Below are 8,382 nucleotides of genomic sequence, written 5' to 3' on the forward strand. Positions count from 1 at the left end.
TTTCAGGAAATATTCTCTTAATGATGTCTCTCAGTGTCTCTTGTTGTGTCTGTGAGTATTTTATTTCCCTACTCTGCAATATTTGGGACTCGCCTTCTTGCACACTTTGGCTTGTTTCTTGGTGTAGTCCTAAGAAGGAAAACAGACAGACACATATAGAGGGAACATTAACACACAAACGCACAGACAAATCAAACAAACAAACACATTAACAGGGGGAAAGAAAATAAAGAGAATGGAGAGGAAAGAGACGAAAAGAGAGGAAGAATAAAAGAAAAAGAAAAAGAAAGAAAAAAAAAGAAAAAAATAAAGGGGGTCAGAGATAACAAAGGACAGTGGACAGTCTAAAAGTGTATGACCAGTTGAGGGGAGAGATAAGGATGAGATATAGGAGAATATATCTGGATTGCAAGAAGGTAAAGAAGAGAAAAAGAAAAAAAAGGGAGAAAGGAGAAAGGAAAATGAGGAGTAAAAATTTTAAAAAGTTTAAGTTAAAAAAAAGTAATAATAATAAAAAATACGTACAGAAAAAGGCGAAAAGAAAAAAATGAAGAAAAAAAAGAAAAAAATTATTTAAAAAAGCAAACAACAACAACAACAAAAACAACAACTACAACAACAAAAACAGCAGCTCCCCTCGTGGATAGGCGTGGTTTGATGTGATAGGTCTCGGAGGCTGCTCTCAGAGGCTCTGCCTTGGTGTCTGCAGAGATTAGATAGGCTGCACGCCAAGCTCTGCTGAACTAGGGAACTGTAGGCCACTCTAATGAGTCCAATCTCCTTTTGCTGTGGTTGAGCTTGGTTGAGTTGTATTTTCTAGGCCCGCCTCGGTTCAAAGTTCCAGTCCATGCACTTCTTATACTACCACAGATGAGATGTTTTTGTTTTGGTTGCTGGCTTCTTAGGGGGAGGAATCGGTTTATCTAGGCTCAGTCTGGGGTTTCAGCTGCCCCTGCCTGAGCCGAGATGCACAGCAGGGGGTGAAGTATGTGTGCACAGTCACAGACCCAACCCCCAGCGGGGATCGCATTAGTGTTGGGGGAGGAATGAGGGTGTAGCTGTTGCTGGAGGCGGCGCAGGGAGCTGCTGGAAATGAGCTGGGAGCTCCTGCAGCCTGTGCGCGCACCAAGGTCTTCACCGCCAACTCTCTGCCGGGATCACGCAGAGATGGGGGCTATTTTTTCCCTGTTGGCACCCAGGATTCAGGGTTTGTGTGGCCAATGCTGGGGGCAAGATGCACCATGGAAATGAGGTGTGTGCTCCCACTCCCAAAACCGAGGTCGAAGTGAGCATCCCTGACACCGCTGCTGCAGCGGTCACTGACTCCTCACCATGATGGCGCTGGGCTGGAAGCTGTTCCTTCCCTTGTACCACCTGGGTTCGGAATTTAGGCTACCCAGCAGTTATCTATGGAGTGGGCTTCTCTCTCCAAGTGCAGTTAAGCGTTCTTTACCTCTTCCCCAGAGACAGTACTATGAGTGTGTTCAGTCTCTCTGTCTCTTCCCTTTGTCTCTCAGGGGCTCTGTGCCCTTGCCCCATTTGGGCTGGGGCTCCCACCTCCCCTGCTTATCTCTGGCTGGCCCATTTTCCAGTCTTCCCAGTTCGCACTCACTCATTCAGGTATCTTTGAGGTTGTCTTCTTTCTGGATTCCGTATTTTCTCCTTCCGCTCTTGCAGATGGGAGTAATGTCCTTCTCAGTTCGATCGATGGGGCAGACTAGGTTTACAGAGCTCCCTTCCTCTCTGCCATCTTGGCTCCTCCTCCCTTTAGTTCTCACCAATAGGCTTTTAACTGAACACCTGCTATATGTTAGGACCTTCATCAAGGATAGATCTCATCTTTAGGAATAGCAATTTCTTGAAGCAGAAACATATGAGTACTATAATGTAAATATGTTAAGAAATATATACAATCCATCTTCCATAAAATTCGCCTCTTAAAAATGTACAACTCAGTGATTTTTAAGTTTATTCACACTGTGCAGTTATCTAATTCTAGAACATTTTCATCATCCCCAAATGAAACTGTTATCTATTAGCAATTATTCTCTATGCCCTTGCCCCTGGAAGCTACTAATCTACTTTCTGTCTCTATGGATTTGCTTATTATGGACATCTCAAATAAATGGAATCATATCAAAAAAAAAGAGAAAGAGAAAGAATGAAAAGGAAAGAAATATGTAGAAAGGAACCATATTTATGAAATGGAGATTGCCTAAGAAATTTAGTTAAAAGCATCTTCTACCCTGTTTAGCTTGCTCCCTTACTAAAGTTCTGTAATGGGATGGCCTACAAAAGAATTTTTATCACCTTGAGTCAGTGTTCTTGCTACAGAGCCATCTAGAAAGATTTGAATCACAAATAGGTGCTCAATGATTCTTACAAATCAGTCCAGTATTTAACACCCTGCTCCTGGGCTCTGTCTCCAAGATTAGCTGTTACTCACAGATAAATTATGTTTTTTTTTAAATAGTTATGGATACATAAAAGTGATCATGTACATAGGAAAGAACAAGGAGAAAATTGCATATGAGTTATGATCCCATTCTTAAACAAAAATAAAAACCCACTAGATAAATATTTATATGCAAAGAAAAATGTCAGGAAAAATATGTTACAGTATTAGGATAATTAGAAATTTTGCTTTTCTCCATGTATCATTCTATATTGTGCACATCTATAAATTTAACCATTTAAGAGTTTTATAATCAGAAAAAAATAAGCATTTTTATACAAATTAAAACCGAAAGAAGAATGATATAAAAATCTGCTTGATGTAATATAAGTCTAATTATTGTTTTATTGAATTTAGCAATGAAACAGTTTATGATTTTAAGTAGTGTCTTTATATTATTTTAAATAATTTTTTTAATCCAAAAGAAAACAAGAACAAACAAGTTTTCTTTAAATAGAAGTTCCTAACTCTAAACATTCTTTTCACTTTCTTGTCATCAGACTTGAATTCACACAAAATGGTCTCTTACTAACTACTTACTAGAGAGAAAAAGAGGAGAAATGTCACTGGCTACCCATACACTCCGGTTTTGAAGAGTATTGTTTCATTCAAAGTTCTTCTTCATCTTCCCTGAAGAGAAATTTAGCGCACACACACACACACACACACACACACACACACAGAATTTATATATATATATATATATATATATATATATTTTTTTTTTTAAAGTTCCTTTAAACTATAAAAAGTGCTGGCACTGATGATGAGAACAGGAAGTGACTAGAAATGGGCACATGAAACCTGTTTGGAGTGGTGGAAATATTTTAAAACTTGATTGTTGTAAGGTTTGTATAACTCTATAACTGAGTAATAATCATTTGTGCCATACACTTAAAATAAGTGAATTTTATACCTCAATAAAGCTTACAAAATAAAAAATAAAAAAGTATGATTGCATTGGATATAGGAAAAAAAATATTATAGTGGAAGAAAGTGTTAAAGGAATCCAGATTGCATTGAAAGCCATATTAGACAGGCCCGGCTCCATGACTGGGAAGGCCCAGTGCAAAATGAAAATCTAGCACCATTGTTTAAAAATCATTAAGAATTTCAGATGGCAGCATTAAACCAAGTATTGGACTCTTCTAATTGCTGGGCCCTAGGGGACTGCAGAGGTTAACATGCCCCTGAAAAGGGCTATGAAGACTGGAGAAAGCATAGGCTGAAAAAGGGAAAGGAGAAGAATTCTATGAAGTTTGAATGGTGCTTCAAGTGAAGAGTAAATAGATCTGAAAAGTAGATAGTGCTTGGTGGTGATCACCAGGAGTTCTGGGGAAGACACATGTAGCAACATGGTGAGTCAGCACCCTCTTCCACTTCTGCTTATGCTGAGCAATAGAATAAGAGAATAAGAGAAACCTCTATTTCTGGACTAAAGCATTGAATGCAGGAACTGGGTTGCAGAGGCAGAGGAAAGCTCCAAGTTCATGGTCTTTACCAACAGCAAGATGAACTCACAAACCAAAGACACACTCCCTGTGCTTCCCACCCTTGAGGCACAAACTCACCCTCTTTTACAATAACTGGAGGCAAGTTGCTCTAATCAGAATCTTCATACACAAATGGGAAAATAGGAAGTTTAAATAACCAGTGTGAAATGAACAAGCAGTAATCATAACATTTTCAAAAACCAAACATAGTGAAAGGAAAAAACTGAAAACAAAAATGAAAATCGATGAAAAAATAGAAAACATTTAAAAATAAGCATAATTAACATTTGCAAATAAATGTAAGGGATGATTCTATCTAAGAATATCAACAAAATAGGTGCTTATGGAATAAAATCATTCATAGATCTTGATTTTTAAGAACATAGACAATGGCTTACCTGTTCAGTCTATTCAAGGGATGTTTGGGGGGCGCCTGGGTGACTCAGTCACTTAAGCATCAGTCTCTTGGTTTGCACTCAGGTCATGATTTCAGGATTTTGAGATTGAGCCCCACATCGGGCTCCATGCCAAGCATGGAGTCTGCTTGAGATTCTCTGTCTCTCTGTCTCTCTCTCACCCTCTGCCCCTCTCCTCCACTCATACTCTGTCTCTAAAATTAAAAAGATAAAAAGATGTTTGGATAGATGTTTCTACGTTTAATACTTTTAAGTCTACTTTAATACTTATTAAATTTTTTAATAATGTTTTAATTTATCAGTCTTACCCTTTATAGTTAGTGATTTTTGCAGTTGTGTTTTAGAAATCTTTGATTCTCCTAACGGGTGCCTGGGTGGCTCAGTCAGTTTGAGTTTTGAACTTGATTTTGGCTCAGGTCATAATCCCAGAGTCGTGGGAATAGAGCCCCATGTCAGGCTCCGCACTGAGCTTGGAGCCTGCTTGAGATTATCTCCCTCTCTCCCACTGCCCCTCTCTCCTGTTCGCTCACTCTCTGTCTAAAATAAAGTAAAATAAAAATTAAAAAAGAAATCTTAGATTATCCTGAGGTCAAAAGTTACTCCATATGTTATCTTGCAGATGCCCTGTTTCTTGCCTTCTGCATTTATAATTACAATCCACCTGGAATTGCTCTGTGTGCTGTGTAGGGGGAGGTGAGGGGAGGTTGTCAAGTTCCTGCTCCCACTGCGGGAAAATACTGAATACGCCTGGCACCATTATTTGAAAGAACTATTCCTTCTCCACTGCTCGGCAGTGCTGCCTCTGTTACAGATCATCCACGTGGGAGTTTCCTTCTGGGTTTTCATTTATGCTTTGTACAATACCAGTGTCTTAATTATTCTAACTTCTTAGCAAGCCGTGATATTCAGTATTTTGTATCTCTCAACTGTGTCATTCTTAAAGATGATGTTGGCTCTTTTGGGCCCTCTGATTCTTAATGTAAATTTTAGAATCAGCTTTTTAATTTACACAAAGAGAAAACACTGCACTTTTGAGTGGAAATGAAATCTATAGATCCATTTAGGGGAAATTGATATCTTTAAAATGTTGAAGCTTTTCATCAGTGAACATCCCTCCATTTATTTAAGCTGATGATTGTCTCAATAATGTTTTCTAGTTTTCTTTTTTGAGGATTTGCCTAAGTACTTGAAACTTTTGATGCTATTTATAAGGTGCGTTTAAATTGTTGTTTAATTTTTAAATTTTATAGTCTTTGTTAGAAATAAAAATGATTGTTTTTATACTGAGCATATCCGTAGATTCTTGGGATTTCTACATGAAGAAATGTATCACCTACTAATAATGATGATTTTATTTATTCTTTTTCAATCACACTTTCTTTTTTAAACCTTATGTCCCTGGGAAGAACTATACTATGAAGTTGAATAGAAGTTGTGAGTGCAAGAATTCTTGTCTCATTTATTATCCCAAAAGTTTTATAGGGTATGGCTAAGTCAACCTCAGTAAATTATATTATATGGCTTTCCAAAGTAGTTTTATGAGTTTGTATTTCTAATGGCAGTGCAATAGTTCCAGTGGGGATACTAAGCATCTATGTGTATCTAATAGTATGTTTTCATATTTCTCCATTCTCCCTTCCATTTCAAAATCCAGTGCTGAATTGCTTCTGAGCATGAAGTGAGAATGCAGGGGTTTGAGGAGAGGGGTGGGGTTGGATGGCAAGCAGAATCCAGAGGAGGTATTTGGTTCAGTCCTTATTCTCCCATATTGTTACATTCTTTATATCTCAGAATATTCTTGTGTGTTGTTTTTATTTCCTAGGAAAAGAAGTTGGAGGGAAAAAGATAGAAAGGTAAAATAAAAATAGGATTTTAAATGAAGAAACTTGAAAACACTGAAATTACTTAAGTATACTTGAACAAAAATGCATTTTTATCTTTACTTGACAGGATCTTGGGTGACAACACAGAAAGAAGACTACGTGCAGGTATGTGCTCCACAAATCCAGGTAGAACTGTGTCCTCCCACAGCCCTCTTAGTCTGCGGCTTTCCTTCACCCCAGAGAGGACTGGGGCAGGATAAGATATGAGGACACATCTATGCAAACTTACACTTCATTTGAAGTTTTTTATTTTAGCTTTTCTACAAATTATTTGGATACTTAAATATAGGTTTTAGAACATTAAATAAGTATATGGATCTGAATGTTTGCTTTAAAAAAAACTGATTTTCAGCACGCCTGGGTGGCTCAGTTGGGTAAGTATATGACTCTTGATTTTGGCTGACATCATGACCTCATGTTTCATGTGTTCAAACCTCATGTCAGGCTGTGGGCTGACAGCACAGAGCCTGCTTGGAATTCTCTCTCTCCCTCTGTCTCTGCTCCTCCCTCACTCACATATGCTTGCATACATGCACTCTCTCTCAAAATAAATAAACTTAAAAAATAAAAAATATAAATAAAAATATAAAAAATAAATAACTGATTTTTTTTCTCAACTAAAATTTCATAGTGACTTTGCACTCCTAAAAATCCACATTTATATTTCTTTTCCTACATATTTTGGGAAATGAAACTAATGAGACTCTGGAAACCAGAGAGTATTTAATCTTGAAAACTGCACTTAAACATAATTATATTCAGATCTCCTACACATTTTCACCTGCTTTGAAGCTCTCTTCCACAGCCCACAGATTTTATTGGAGGATACTGGAGAGCTTATTAGCTGGCAGGCTGTTAATTCTATTTTGTCAGGACTGCTTTCATTACTGCAACAGAAAGAAAATCGCATGATAGTCCCCTTTTTAAGTTCAATCCTTATTATAAGCTTTGTGTACTTCTCTCTTCCTTGGCAAAAAAAAAAAAAAATTCCTTTATAAAGACCACCAAGTTCTTATGTGAACCAAAATGCAATGGTAATGAAAACAGCGTGTGAGTGGGTTCTTGGACTCTTCATCCGAGCAACTGGATGGAAGACTGGCCTTTCAGTCAAGAGGACACCTGAGCATGTCCTTTTAATGTGGTCCTTTCTCTAAGCCATCCCTTTTTATGAGGGGATGAGCTATTGAGCTATTGTTCTATTTCTAAATGACTCCATATTGAATAAAAACAGAGCATGTCATTTCATACACACACTGAAGAGAGAACTCACCTTGGATGCAGAATACGTGGTTTTAATTTTGGTTGGTTTGTATGAATCAGCTAGATGATTTAAGGCAGGATGCAACTTCTTGAGGCCTCATGTCTCACCTGGAAATGAGGCATTTGTTATTTGATGATGACTAAAAGCCATTCCAGTTCTAACAATCTATAGAAAGCTTAAGAAGGGAAAACTAGTCTATTAATTTCTTAATGAGGCAGCTTTAAGTTGTACTAGAGGGAGAAATAGGCGGTTATAAAATTTTTATTTAGATTCAAAACTGAATCAGACAGGTGAGAACATTGGAAAGTAGCAGTGATGCATTTTGATACCTTCTGCTGAAAGAAACCATTTGAAAGAATGCCACAGTGTGCTTTTCCCACCTCCCCCTGGGCTTCCTATACAACATTCAGTTTCTAGAAATAAGGGGAAAACAAAGTATTAAGCAATAGATTTCAGACTGGGCTTGGAGAACTCTAGAATCCTACGTAGTTCTTCAGAGAATTTGCAAATATTTGATCTGAATTTCACCTTTCAAACTAAACATTATGTTTTTTATACATGAAATATATATATATATATTTATTTTACAGTGTTTGCTAATTTAACAAATATTCTCAGAGTACATAGTATGTGTTGAGACAAGTCCTCAGGTCTCAGAATTCAGGAATAAACAGAAACAGATAAAAATCCTTGCCCTCCTTGAAATTTATATTTCAGTCATGATAGGAAAAAAAATAAAACAAAAAAGGTGAATTATATAACATACTAAAAGTTTATAAGGGTAACAGAGGAAAACTAATCAGGGACTACAGAATCAATCAGGATTAGAATACATTTATCTGAGAAGATGTGGTTTTGGCTTTTTTTTTTTTTT

The 8,382-nt window shown here is 37.2% G+C and overlaps 1 long non-coding RNA gene across 2 annotated transcripts in view; it reads right to left on the bottom strand.

Annotated features, from left to right (window-relative positions):
• Window positions 1–7,059: 7,059 nt before the first annotated feature.
• LOC115293215 overlaps window positions 7,060–8,382 on the bottom strand; it is a 32,960-nt gene continuing 31,637 nt past the window's right edge. For both annotated transcript variants that reach the window (XR_003909423.1, XR_003909422.1), the window contains exons 3-4: window positions 7,518–7,615; window positions 7,060–7,134 (exon numbers count right to left, since the gene is read on the bottom strand). This is a non-coding gene — a long non-coding RNA (uncharacterized LOC115293215). The remainder of the gene's footprint in view (window positions 7,135–7,517; window positions 7,616–8,382) is intronic.

The sequence above is a fragment of the Suricata suricatta genome, chromosome 6 (assembly GCF_006229205.1).
Source record: "Suricata suricatta isolate VVHF042 chromosome 6, meerkat_22Aug2017_6uvM2_HiC, whole genome shotgun sequence".
Lineage (NCBI taxonomy): Eukaryota > Metazoa > Chordata > Mammalia > Carnivora > Herpestidae > Suricata > Suricata suricatta.